Consider the following 11,070-nt stretch of genomic DNA (forward strand, 5'->3'; position numbering starts at 1 on the left):
AACATATTAATAAAATTTGTTTATTTCAAACACAGGCATATTACATGGCAGAAGTTTGATAGGAGATAATCAAGGCCATCATCCGTCAGGATGGAAGTAATTTTTTATAGCTGGTTGGAGACTATGGAAAACATTCCATAAATTATTGTGTGGTAGCTTACTGTCAACAAGATATTCATGAGCACTTATGACCTGAATTGTTTAATCGTGTGTGTCAATCCACTAAGCGGCATGATTTAGTACTTTCCAACATGCTCTCTCTTTTTGTGCTCTGTAATTTCTAACAGAACTGTGATCTTTAGTTTGTCTATCTGGGCAGGGGTAACTCAGCAAAGGAGTAACTTTTTATAATTGCACAGTATAGGGATAATGCAGAATCAGTATTTTAAAAAGTTCTCTATAAATACCTATATATACATATACACAACACTGGAATTATTAAATGAGAAAGATAATTGCAAAGTATTTCAGGACTGTAGTGGCATAAAAGTCCCAAGTCCTGTTGATCAACTTGATGAAATTTTTTATTCATTATAAGCAAGGAAAAAAAGCTTACTTTTCACTTTGTGACCAGCAAACCACAACAGAGTAAGAGTAACTAGCCTTAAGAAGGATATAGCCGGAAACCTCAGCTATGGAAAGATGAAAAACACCTTATCAGCAATGTAAGGTGTTACCAACTATTTTCCTGTCATCTACTCCATATTTGTATTCTTTCTGAGTGGTTCAATGCAGCATAAAAGTGTGTTGCAGGCAATTCTTGCAGAGTATGAGAAACATAAGTTCAGAGGGTAACTCGTTCATCTGCACACACCCTTAATGCCTCTCAAGTTGTCCGAGTGAGGGATGCTTACAGATAAGACAAAACGATTATGTAAAAGCAAAGTCCTATCACATCCACAACTGACCGCAGAAAACTTGCAGCCTGCAGCAAGGATCAGCATCCATTTAGAATGAGACTACACCACAGAGATATATATTTTCAGTAACTGAACTCCATCCATGCTTCATGTTCTAAAACACTCTGTATTTTGTGAATTTTTAATGTAACTGTGTTCCTTACTAATGGTTTTCCCCCATATGGCAGCTTCCACAGATTCCAGATTCCTAAAGCACAAAAAGGATTTTAGAATTATATCCTACATCATGTATTGATACATTAAAACTATTTATTTGATGAATTAGGAAAAATGCTATTATAAAATGGAATTTCAAATCTTGCTTAAGCCTATCAAGAAGGAAAAATAATTCCCACTTGTTAGTGTAAGAACCACACCAATCTCACTACTTTGTTGTTGTTTTCATTTTTGGCATACGCATTTATCTGCTTCCAATTTCTGTTTAAAATACACTCACAGGATAAAAGATCATCCTTTTGTTCTGACTGTACACATTTGTACAGTATGGTAATTAGCCTCTAAGGCACTTCAGCTTTGTGTCTTTACTCTTGTGGTTACTTATCAACCCCCTGCTTCAGTCTGATAATTTTTCTGATGGAACAATGAAGTTTCATTCTGCCTTTAACACTGGATACCATAGCACCACTAGTGAATGGGTATGGTAGTTCTACTAGTGAGTAAATAACCCCTGTCATAAAAGTTATTTCCCTCTGCACAGCTCTTACCCCTTATCTGGGGGATGTGCAAGAAATAGTTTAGAAAGTGTCAAATCAATAGTCAGTACTCAGCTCAATATTGTTTACCTTATTGCTTATTACTGTTTATTACTGTTTATTATTGATGTTTACCATCAATGACTTGGATGAAGATGCAGATCCCTCCTCAGTACTGGTGGCATCAGTCAGGGAGGAGTGGTTGATACCCCAGAGGACTGTGCAGCCCTGCAGAAGGACCTCAACAGGCTGGAGAGATGGGTAGAGAGGAACCTTCTGAAATTCACCAAAGGCAAATGCAGGGTCCTTCACTTGGGGGGGAATAACCCCAGGTACCAGTACAGGCTGGGGCTGACCTGCTAGAAAACAGCTCTGCAGAGAAGGACCTGGGGGTCCTGGTGCACAGCAAGATGTCCACGAGCCAACAGTGTGCCCTGGTAGGGCAAGAAAGCCAGTGGTATTCTGGGGTGTATTGGGAAGAGCATTGGCAGACAGTCAAATAAGGTGGTTCAGCCCCTCTATTCAGCCCTGTTGAGGCTGCATTTAGAGTGCTGTGCCCAGTTCTGGGCTCATGAGTACAAGTGAGGCTCTGGAGTGGGTCCAGTGGGGGCTACAAAAATAATTGAAATACTGCAGCATCTCTCTTATGAGAATAGGCTGAGGCAGCTGGGCGTGTTCAGCCTCAGGAAGAGACAACTGAGAGGGGACCTAATAGACATCTATCAGTAAATGAAGGGAGGGTATCAGGAGGATGGATCCAGGGTCTTCTTGATGGTACCAAACAATAGGACGAGAGAAAACTGGCAGAAACTGTGCACAGGAAGTTTTATGTGAATGCACGGAAGAACTTCTTTACTGTGCAAATGATTGAACACTGGAAGAGATTTCCCAGAGAGGATATAGAGTCTCCCACAGTGGAGATATTTGAGATCCATCAGGATGCAATCCTGTGCCACGTGCTCTAGGATGTCCCTGCTTTGTCGCCCTAACTTTGCCTGCTTTTCAGTGTTTGCATTTTGTTCTCATGCAGCTTCAAGAAAATAATGTATATTTTTAGAATTTATCTTTTTGTTTTCATATTTCTCCTCTGGGAGGAGAAATGTGATTGATGGTGGTCTTCACCAACAAGGTCAAAGAAGTGGCAACCTATGTAGCCAATCTTGTGCCTTTTGAAAGAGCTGTATAAAAGATGGAGTCAGAAAATTAAATATAGAACTTTCCTGCTGACCTTCCTGCTGCCTGCTTCATTCTTTCATGTCCCGAAGTGTGACACTGCTTGAGCAGGAAGGTTGGACCAGATGACCCACTGTGGTCCCTTCCAACCCATTCTCTGATTCTGTCATTTTGTGAAATCAAATGAACACTGTCAAAAGAGGGAGGATTTCATGAAGTCATCCTTCTTCAGTTTTAATCTGTTGTTGTAGCAGTTTCCATTAGTTGTATAGATTTCAATTCATCTTCACCTGAGCACTTAACTAACTGGCAAACTTACTGGATTTGGGCTGAAATTGACTAAAGCACTTAGGAAAATTGTATTTTATAAGTTTAGGTTGATTAAAAATTGTGAAAGGAGTTTCTGAGATGATAAAGAATCTTTAAACTTTTGTTTACTGAGTGTTAACAAAAATGACTAATGGCCACAGAAAGGTAGAATCTTTTCTGGCAAGTTATTTTTAAATAAACATGGACAGCAGATTTCAAACTGAGACTGTAAAATTTGTTTCACTGTACTCTAATCTTTTCATACCATTTCTATATGTCTAAATATCCCTACTTTCATGTGACTCTATATATAAAAACATTTATGCAGCAAATTTCCATGCATCTATGCAGGTATTCCCAAGAAATTTATGTGTACCTTATTAGAAAAGCTAATTACAATCTAAAATTTTATTTGAAACCAGGGAAACTACCAGCATAAATGAAGGTGAAGTAATAAGTGATGGCAGTAATTTTTATATATATAAAATATATATGTATGTGATATTTATGAAATACTGACTTCGACTGCCAAATGAACAGTAGATATTTTATAGGGGTTTTTTTCCAAAATGGATGGTAAGGGTGTGATGGGATTGGTAAAGATGATTATTGTCCCATTTAAGAACGTTTTTCCAGAAATACCATTGCTGCGGTTGTCAGGCCCACTTGGTGAGGTACAGTAGGATACAATTCAGTTTGCCTACCTTCAGCAGCCTAGGAGATGGCTGTGTATTCCAACCTAAGGGGTGACTATCCTCTGTGGTGAACACCTTCAGAAGGCAGCTGATGCCTCCTTTCTCAGATAGCTGGGGAATTAACCTTCTGGAGGTGGTTCTCTCTTGATTACAGGAAAAGCTTAGAAGATCTATGCAAAAAAGATGCTTAATTTTCATATATAAAATTGCATTAAATAAAAATCATCCTTTGACATATGTTTCCCAAAAATAACCTCACTGTCGTAAGTGATAGTTTATTAGTAGCTCCATTTAAAGCAGTAGGGTGATCCAGGTGTTTTAAGTGCAGAGGTGCCTAAATATTTTGCTGGACCTTGGTTTAAATCTGCATGTTGTGAGCATCTTTTCTCTTTCAGTTGCTGAGGTACACCAACCCCAGACTTCTTTCAGTAGCTGCCATCCTTAGTTTTCCTGGCTGAGCTGTTGTTGAGATTGCTTTCTAGGCTATTAAAATTAAAATGAGCCAGCATAAACCATTGAAATAATAGATTGTTTCTGCTTGCCTGCTTTGCTAACCAAGTCACTTTGAAATAAATTAGGGAGTGATCATACAAGTAATTTAACCAGTGGATCTGGCAAAGCAGTGTTCTCTGGCAAGAGGATGGCAACAAACAGTTGGGGGTTGGCTGGGGCTGGTAATCTCTTCAGCTGGTCCTGTGGGAGCAGTAATGCAGAAACAATTACACAAAGCTCCCAACTGTATCTTCTTTTGAGAGCCATCATTTGTTTTCATCCAATAGTCTTCAGTCCCCTCATTTACCACCAGAAATAATGCTATAGTTTCCTATTACTCATGTAAATATAGGCAGAAGAAAGAGCTTCATATTTTAAGTAAATAAACCTCACAGCACGTGACCCATTTAGACCCACTTGTATCAAGAATATGCAACTCTAAATCATAAGGAAACAAGTTTGCAGTTTACAGACTGAAATTTTACTGATTTTTTTAATAGAAAAAGAATGCCTTAGAAATTCAGAATATTGAGATACTATAGAGAACTCCTGGGGTTGACATAGAAAAAGAAAATAAAAACAAAAAGAGAAACGGCTTTACCACTGGTGGTTTTTTTTGCAAAGTCATCTTGGAAGTTGATGAAAAAAAATTAGGATCTTTCTTTTTAATTCCTGAGATAATAAATGTTTAAATACTGACACTTATTCATTAGATTGTGTGTTAATGAGTCTATTGCTGGGGAACTTGTTCAAAAAAGAAAATCTCTACAGTTCTTATTTTGGTAAAGTAACTATTCAACATTACTCTTATTCTTGAAGGAATCAAATTCTTAGACACAAGACAAACATTCTGCGGTCCAGCTCTCTTCTGCCCTTCCCTATCCTATCTTTCTGCTTTATGACCTATATGAATTACATCTTTATGTAACTTGATAATCTCTAAAGTTTGTGGCTTAAATAATTTTATTTTAAAACATGTTTGCTCAGATTTTAATGTTCATAAGCTATTGTCTATCAGTTAAATTTTGCATGTGTAGTTCTTTGCATTTTAGATAATTCACATTGTTCTATATTACTGCATCATTGAATTTTTAAATAGCATTTCAATATGCAGTCAAGAGTTATACTTTTTAATGAATAAGTATATTTGCCAGTGTACAAAATTTATTAATTATTACTGCGTGAGACATTTTTACAGAATGATTGAAATTTTCAGATATCAAATATAAATTATTTGAAAAATCTCTAAAAGGAATTCTACTTAACACAGCTGTCAAACTACTTTAGGAGGCTAAATCACTTTCTCAGTTGTGAGGTCTGTACTTGTTTCTATAATATATTAAAATCATTCTTGTCATTTTATCTAATTACACAGAAAATGTGAGCCATCAGTTTGTTCAAACTAACACTAGTTACTTTTGGCTAAATGTTTTTAATTTGTTTTGTGAATAGAGTTCGTAAAAATTTTTACTATTCATCTATGATATAATTTTTGCACCATTTTCTAATTAATGTGAGCAATCAGAATGCCACACTCTTTTCTCACTGTGGTGACTAGTCTTTGCTAGTAATTGAAGGGTAGCCTTAAACAAGGTGAGGTCATGAAGCTTATTTATCTGACACTGTGAATTCTATGCCTGTGTAAGAGGGAAAAAGGATGTTTTTTTGCCCTCAGGGTATTAGTCATGGTCCATAGGTTCGTGGGAAAAAATGTAGGAAGTCTCAAAAGTTTGTTCCTATTATTTCAAATTTTCTTAGACTCCATTTGAATCCCAAAGTGAATTTTCTATTATTCCTTTGAAGGGTGCATAGGAGGGTACCAACAGTCTTTGAGGAGCAACACCTGCAGTTGCATTCAAAGGCATGACTTTTCCAAGCAGTTTCTGAGCTGCCTGGTATTGTCCTAGGAAGGATAAAGGCCTAGGTTTTTACCTGACTGGCAGAACATTCCACCACCAATAGAACTCCAAACATTGTTTTAGAAGTAATGAGTCCTGCTGGTTTCATCCTGCAAGACCTTGAAATCCCACAGGGCAATGTGGTTGGAAATAAAACAGAAGGCTGAGGCTTTTAATGAGTTTCCTATCCACAGATGCCATCAAGCTTTTATACTATTCATTTTATTTCTACAGCTTCAACAAAGGAACCCAGAGTTGTGGGCAATACTCTGACAAGTGCAGTTCGCAAACTTGGCAGAAATCTAGACTTTAGACAATAAAAGATCATTGAAAGAAGTGAAAGAATAAGCAAAATAATAATAAAAAATTTACTTAAATATGGGATACTTTACTTACAAAAAGTGAACATATTGCAATTCAGACAAGCTAAACTGTTTGGAGCGTAGAATGAGGACATGGCTGCAGGTTTCCTTGATGTTTACAGAGGTTGTGATGACAAAAAAAAAGTGAACTGAATAGGGCCAATGAGAGGTCAGTGTATGTTTTGGGGATGTCCTTAAAGCCGTAATAAATTGATGATTCTCTTCATTGTGTGTAGATCGGAACTATTTGAAGTCTTCCCTACAGTCAGAGAAAATGAAGAATTTTAATGAAGAAGGAAGATATCTCTTATGAAAAAATGAGGAGAAAAGCATCTGTACCATTATACAAGAATGTAGAATATGTGTGTGCGGGTGCGGGAGACATTACACTTTATATTACTTTTTCCTCATTTTACCTGAGGAAATCATCTTTTTCAGGCCCTTCATCACAGGACGATCATGGCCTGAAACAAATGTGGAATAAAGAAGTACAAGGTCCATCAACCTCTAGTCCAAATTGAATAATATCATGCTGATTGCCCTTGATTCATCCCTAGGAAAATATGGAAGATTTTGTGACTGTAAGATAAACAAATTTGACGAGTTGAAAAATGTGCCTTTCGTCTTAACCTCTCAGCCTCTGTTCAGATACAAATGAAAATTCTTGTTGGGTGAGCACATAAATATTTTGTTCTCAAGAGTTTCTTTCTGCCATTGTCATGAACACTTGTTCATGTCGGATGCTTTTGTGAGGATGGCCCAAACCAGTTCAAATGCCAGAAAATACTTTCATTGTAACATGGAAAGGGTTATTTTTCTAAGACTCCCAGTATAATTTTGCAGTCTTTGGAATTTTCACTGAAAGATATAAATTCACTATAAACCAAATATCCATCAAGAAGAGGTTTTTTTTTTGAGATGTGCGCATCAATGGTTTTTAGATGATGAAAGTGTCGATGACATATAAAAAATAGACATTTCTGAAGACAGTAACAGCATGGACTCCTTGCATATGTGCATTGTACAGTTCTCTAAATTCCAAGATTTGTCTTTGTTTTAGTTTTCATTGACACAATAAAAGATGCAATAGGTAAAAAATCTTTATGAGTTGTGGAGAGCTATCAGAACAGATTATAAGTATCAGAATCTTTTCCTGTTCAGCATTAAATTCTGAAAATGGTATTTACTTCATATCTAGATTTATATGTCTGTAATTTCAGCTGTGGACTGCAAACATTGAGTCAGACTCAGTCTATTGACTCAGTCATGGCCAAGTAGGTTGAAATGAAGAGTTGAGTTTGAATGCCTCAAACTTCTGTGTACATTCATTCTAAGAATTTTCCAGGGCTCTCAGAAGCACTTAGACAATCAGGATTTACAGCTCCACATTTTGGCACTTCTCAATTCTGAACATCTCTCATTCTGTCTTCTGTTAGTATCTTACACTAATTAGCTGTACAATGTTTAAATTTTGCTATTTATTATTGAAAGGAGACTGTCATTCCATCTTCACATTCTATTTGAAATGTCTCTCTTTTTTCTAATATCATGTGTTTAAATTTAAATAAATCATGTGTTATTCATGATGTTGTCATAAAGACAGCAACGGAAGAATTTGCTTTCAAAGCATATTTATTGTATATATGCTGCATAATCATATATACATGCATAGACATACATACATATTCTATACATTACTATTACCAAACTTTATTTGTACAGAGCAAAATAATACAGTATTGTAGTTTTACCTTTTTCAATGAAAAACTTCTAGCTAATTACAAATCAAGCAGCACCTAACATATAATGCTGCAACAACTAACCAGATATCTGCTGATAATCCCCAATATTCATTGAGTATTGCAGATTTTAGAATAAAATTGAAATTACTTCCAAGTCAATGGGCATAGTAAATATTTAACTTGCAGCTATACATTCTTACTACTCTCCATAAATCCTTACTCCTATATTTCTCTTTGCAAAGTTTAATTCAACACTTTCTGAAATCAATTGGCACTTTCAGAACAAAATTTTGGCATTTCTCAAATCTGAACTTCTCTCTTAATATTTTACTAACAATGAGCAAATCATGCAAAATCATTGATTGTAGCTTCTAGTTTTGTACAAAAGTCTAAAATTAAACTCCAGACTTACAGCTGAATTTACAGCAGCTAATGTGTCCGCTCAGCACTCCAGTTCCTTCAAGTAGGCTCTAGTTTGGTATGGGAACCTGGAGCACAACATTTGGTTTTGACACTGGTATTTGGTGCCTAGACCAATTTTCTAGAAACGCCTATACTGCCTACTATAATTTGATAATATCCTGAAAAAGTTACTTGCTATTTAGTAAGCGAATGGAGGAAAATTAGCATGAAAGCAATAATGGTTAAAAATGATCTGATTTAAGCTTATATGGCTGTTTGTGGTAAAGCCATAAAATTCCTTCTTCGTCTTTCAGTGAACTTTACACTGAAAAATGCCCAAAATAAAATATTAAAGAAGGTAGAATGAATGGATTTAGAAAAATATGTTGTAAATTATGTTTTTTCTAGTTGAGTATAAGTTTAAGTGCTAACTAGTATTTCAAACACTTACCATGAGATATCAAACAGCATGTGCTTTCTATTTATATTGGTTACCAATCTCAATATTCAGAGGAAGAGTGCATAAAGTTAACAAGCAATTATTTGGCAAATTAGTACTCAACAACCCTGAGTAAATAGGAAGTTTGAAACCTATCTGTTATACAGCTACTTTAATTTGCATAGCACACTGGTGTGTTTGCTTTGCAAATACTTTGCAATGAATCATCATTTGTACTATACAGTCCAAAGAAAAGCAATCAAAATTCACAGCAAGACAATGAAATTAATTATAACTGTTGAATTCTGTGGTGGTAATTCCTCCTCATGCAGGAAGATTAATTGCATTGCACTTTCCTTGCACTCCACTAAATGATCTGATGAATGTATAATCATTTACAGATTTTTCAAATGCTGAAAATTGATTACCTTTGATTAGCTCTGATCTGCACAAAGAGCTCTGACAGAGTATCAGTGAAACATTACAACATTACAGACAAAGTAACAAATGATTTAATTACCAGTGTGCTTATTAATGTTAGATTCCCTGCAGTGATCCTGGCAAATCAGGGACCTGTAATAGACCTGTGGGTTTCGCTGAATTCCATTAGGGTTTAAATAATATTTCTCACTATTTCTCAAATCCTTCTTTTCATGGCTTCTTAATAACTCTAATTAATTCTAATTTGCACAAAAATCCATTGCATCTCCATAAACTTTTAATTAGATGTAGAGTAAAATAAGTCACTGCTTTCAGAGACTGGGGAAAATGCAAACTGTGGTTTTATATGCTTCCAAATAAGTTTTTCATTAACAAAAGATATTTCTCTGCAAAGCTTTTTAATGAAAGTTTAGAACTAATTTTGAATTAGGCATGTGTTTCAGCTCTACACTTTCAGTAGCAAACATAATAATAGTTGCTTATAGATGAAGCGAGTGGAAAAAACAGGATGGTAAAATGTTTAGCTGACAAAATGGTAAACATAAATTTAATACTTTTTTTATGTATTGCCAATATATACATTCACTCATTTTGTTAATTGTGGTAGATAAAACACTCTGATTAAACAGCTACACTGTACACTGAAAGACTATTTGAAAATTAAATAGCAAAGGAACACTAGCCCAGTTACAGACCACGCTAAATGTTGTTGGCACAAACAAATCAGGCTTTTCTATGCTTATACTGGTGAACACTTAGATCACTTCAGATTGGCAGCTTCTGTGGTTTTCTCTGGTTTTATGTCATTATATATGACATTAAATTATTATGAAGCAATGACAATGAAAACCCAGATGATCAGAGAAGTCAAACAGAGCTAAAATTAAGCTCTGTTTCTGCAAGTGTTTCTTAGAGAAAAAAAACCCAACAAATGTAGGTAATTAAAAGCTTATTTAGCACTGAAGTACTAATACATAGACAACTTATAATAATATTTTTGTATTTCAGTTTTGTAGGAAAGGAGGGACTGTAATAGTGCAGGTGTTACTTTGTCATTCGTAATGCACAAGATGGAAAACTTAAAAAATAGAAATATTCAGCCCCCAGTGTGGATGATTACATTTATTACATTCACTGCTGTCAGCAGCTGAAAAGCTATCCATCACACTGAAACAGCGACGAGAGTCAGAAGTCTCTTTTTGTGGAGAAATATTGAAGTCAGATTGTTGATGTCAAAAGTCAAACTCTAGTTCAGCTATCTGTTTTATGAATCTGACTGAGACACATTGTGCCTGTGTTCAAACTGATATCTAGCAGAGCTCATTTTAGCAAATGTGTGATTTAGAAGTCAGAAAAACATTCGTACCAGCAAAATATTAAGAGGAAACTGATAGGGCACTCAACTGCTTTTATATTTAAATATCACATCATTCAATAATAATGCATTTATTTTTCAGTGATGGTTATAAAACTTGCTGTATATGATACAGTGATGTTATCATGCT

The sequence above is a fragment of the Chamaea fasciata genome, unplaced genomic scaffold (assembly GCF_029207755.1).
Source record: "Chamaea fasciata isolate MVZ Bird 193981 ecotype frontalis unplaced genomic scaffold, bChaFas1.0.hap1 SCAF_7, whole genome shotgun sequence".
NCBI classification, from domain to species: Eukaryota; Metazoa; Chordata; class Aves; order Passeriformes; family Sylviidae; genus Chamaea; species Chamaea fasciata.